Below are 3,861 nucleotides of genomic sequence, written 5' to 3' on the forward strand. Positions count from 1 at the left end.
TTAAACTATCCAGTCTATGGGATTTTTTTTTTTTTTCTTGTAGAAGCTTTTATTTCAGTGATTAAAAGAACGCAGTAAATGGAAACTATGCTGATTTACATTAGGCATGCACCTCTACCTGAAACTGCTGTTAGTTTTTGACGGGCCTAAATCTTTATAACTTATTTTTTCATTTAGGCACATCTTTACATTTTTTTGGACCCTGACATACAGGGTAATTTAACTTCTTCCTTGTGGCAGTTTAGTATGAGAATTATGTTTGCTGGCTAGATTCCTTTAGCTAAAGGCCTCTAGACTCTCAGGCTACCTATACTAGCTCAAGACTGTACTTTACATATAGATATTTAAGTGAATCACAGTGTAAAGGAGGGAGATAACCTAGAAAGGTGAAATATACTGTATGAATACTCCATACATTTTTTTTCCAGCACTGATAATCAAACACTAGATAAGGAGGCCTACAGTCAAGTACCAAATTATTCTTTCCCCCACTGCTGCCCTTTCTGAGAGACACAAAGATGTATATCAATCTCTCCAGAAATCTGAAAGGAATCCACACAAATAACAGATTATTACCTATGTGGTCCCACTATCAAATTATAGAGCAGTTCCACTATTAAAATTGGAGGGAGCAGTTAATGAGACTATGAGGAAAGCATCGTCCCACATACAGTAATACACATCTAGTAGAGTTTTCCATTCATCTGTCAATTGTTTTCCCAAGATTAGCATTAAAAAACACAACCCCAAACACATTTGACCCTCAAACCACCCACACACACAAAAATCGGTCTTTGTTCATTCTCAGATGACAGGATGTCCCAAGAGTGACAAAGGTGGGAGCCGATCCCCCCACAGCCTTTTCTTCAACCATCCCATCAACTTCTCTTCATTTCTTGAATTACCTTCCTTTTCCAAAGAGGTAATGCTCAGGTCAGTCAGAAACGCTTTCTGAGAAGACTGGCTTGGACTTCTGGGTCTGTTCCAGTTGATTCAAGATGAATTGGCTTGTATCACTGAAGCGCTCAACGCAGTTCACGAAACAGGCCTCAGCCCGACGGTCCAACTTTGTCCCAGGCTTGTCCATGCACTTTTCCCAACAAAGTTCCGTCATCTGGTGCACCAGCTGCTGGAAGCGCTGCTTCTGAGTCTCTACCTCCATGAAACGCTACAGCTGCGGGTCGACAGAGCCCAAACCCTCTGCAGAGCAAGACGAGTAGGACTCCATCCCAGCGCGGCCACACGTGCCGAGACGAACTCCGCACCGACTCACCGGCCTTCATGTGTCTCCGCGGCCCTACGGGATTTTTATTAAGGCAGCTCGAGCAGACTAAGGTATTCCCTTACCTTCATCACCCAACATCAGTGTCGCTTTATGGGTAAAAAGATGCCTTCCTGATTCTTGTCTTTACATCCCAAATTATTTCACTAACTTTGCAACGAATCTTCCTGGGTTTTGTTCTCTACCACTGTGAGTCATCTTCCAGACTCCCACCAGAATAACCTCATATAACAATGTTTCCATCTTGTCACTTCCCCGCTGGGTAAGAACTGGAGCCATTGAAGAATGATTCCCAGATACTTACACTTACCATATTACATTCAAACCCCTCAGCCTGGCATTAGAGGCCCACTGAGATAGAGCCTCCTGCAAACCTTTTCAATATTTATTTCCAAGGACTCCCTTGTTTAGGCTCCAAACCAAATTACTGTTTCCCAGATAATATGTATGCATTAATCGACCATGCCTTTTCTTATGCTGTTTCTTCTGCCACCTAGGGCCAGAAAATCCTGTCAAAATCTGTTCCATCCTCCAAGGAGTAATTGGAAACCTACTTCTGGGATTGGGATTACTCTCGCCAGAGATTCTCTCTCCTGGGAATCACAACTCTTCATCCTATATCGCCCAGGATTACAGTTATGTGTCTAAGGATAGTATCCCCACAAACGCACTAACAACCACCAAGAGGCAGAGACAGTGTATCTCCTTTATCATGCTCATTCTTCACAGGTAATCATTAAGAATCAATTTCTTCTTATGTGCAAAGTGGCTGCTAGTCACTGCTACCACTTTGCACATGACTCTCCAGTTTCATTTTCCTTTTCAGAAGATTCCGTGTTAAAACACTCTGCTTCTGTCACTTCCCCTGCATGGAGATCATTCATTAATTGCTCACAACGCAGAAGTAACCCCAAAAACCTTTGTGAATATAGAGTCTGTCCCAGAATAGGACCAATCCATTGGGCCTCCCTGGTGGCGCAGTGGTTGAGAGTCCGCCTGCCGATGCAGGGGATACGGGTTCGTGCCCCGGTCTGGGAGGATCCCGCATGCCGCGTAGCGGCTGGGCCCGTGAGCCGCGTAGCGGCTGGGCCTGTGAGCCGTGGCCGCTGAGCTTGCGCGTCCGGCAACGGGAGAGGCCACGACAGTGAGAGGCCCACATATCGCAAAGGAAAAAAAAAAAAAAAAAAAGAATAGGACCAATCCATCTAGTGTCTTCCAGGTTTTCATGCAATAACACAGGACATGAGCAGGTTCTTTGAACTCACTCTTCATTCATTCATTCATTCAGCAAATATCTATTGAGCATATACTATGTACCAGATCTTGTCCTAGTGAATAAAGCACAGACCCCATGTCCATGGGGCTTATTCTAGGGCAGGAGGTAGATACATACAGATAAATATATACATCAGGTGCATTCAGTGCTATGAAGAAATATAAAGCAGGATAAGGGAACTGAGAGTAATAGAAGAGACTGTTTTGTAGATAAAATGGTCAAGGAAGGCATCTCTGATGAAGCCCCATGGCAGCAGTGACTTGAATCAAGTGAGGTAATGAACCTCATAGGATCTAGAGGAAGAGTATTTCACGCAGAGAGACTGGTATGTGCAAGATCTGTGAGGTCAATGGCATGTTTGAAGGGGCAGCGTAACGAGCAGAGCAAGGGAGTGAGAGGATGCTGCACAATGAGGTCAGGGGGCCAGTAAACACACTGCATATCCTGCCCCATTCCAAGTGGGAACAGCCATCACTTTTTTCAGGAAAAGAATCTAGTGTACTCAGTCTGGTTTGAACGAGGCCAGGTGGCTACCCATTTTAACATCTAACCTGAATCTCCCTGCTCTGTACATTTCAAATTCCTGGCTATTGGGAGTCTTCCATATGAGTATCAATTCTCTTTATCTGTTGAGTTTTTCTAGGAAGTCCAACTGGATGGATTATATTTATTTCTTGTTATACCACCCTTGGTAAATGGCTAAAACAAACAGACCCATGTTTATCTGGTCCTCTGCCAGGAAACAGGGCAAGGTAGTCATCATAAATGTGGGCTTTGGAGCTAAACAAACTCATTTCTAATCCCTTCTTTGTCATTTACTGTGAAGTTCCCTGATTGTCTAAACCTCTGTTTCTCCATGTATAAGATGAGGGTAATAACAATACCTCACAAGATTGCTATGAACATTACATGAGATAATGAATATAACTTACAGGGCACAATGCCTGGAATATGGACACACTTGTTAAACTGTGAGTATGTGTGTATGTAATTTACATTTAAAACTGCTAAATTTAAAACTGAAATTAGGGACTTCCCTGGTGGTTAAGAATCCGCCTGCCAATGCAGGGGACACGGGTTTGAGCCCTGATCTGGGAAGATCCCACATGCCACGAAGCAACTAAGCCCGTGAGCCACAACTACTGAGCCTGTGCTCTAGAGCGCACAAGCCACAACTACTGAAGCCCGTTTGCCCCAACTACTGAAGCCTGTGTGCCTAGAGCCCATGCTCCACAACAAGAGAAGCCACCACAATGAGAAGCCTGCGCACTGCAATGAAGACTAGCTCCCACTCGCTGCAACT

General features: G+C 44.2%; 1 pseudogene; it reads right to left on the bottom strand.

Moving 5' to 3' along the window:
• Positions 1-934: 934 nt before the first annotated feature.
• Positions 935-1,228, bottom strand: LOC103079487 (mitochondrial import inner membrane translocase subunit Tim8 A pseudogene; annotated as a pseudogene).
• Positions 1,229-3,861: the final 2,633 nt, after the last annotated feature.

The sequence above is a fragment of the Lipotes vexillifer genome, unplaced genomic scaffold, assembly GCF_000442215.2.
Source record: "Lipotes vexillifer unplaced genomic scaffold, Lipotes_vexillifer_v1.1 scaffold1088, whole genome shotgun sequence".
Classification (NCBI taxonomy): domain Eukaryota; kingdom Metazoa; phylum Chordata; class Mammalia; order Artiodactyla; family Lipotidae; genus Lipotes; species Lipotes vexillifer.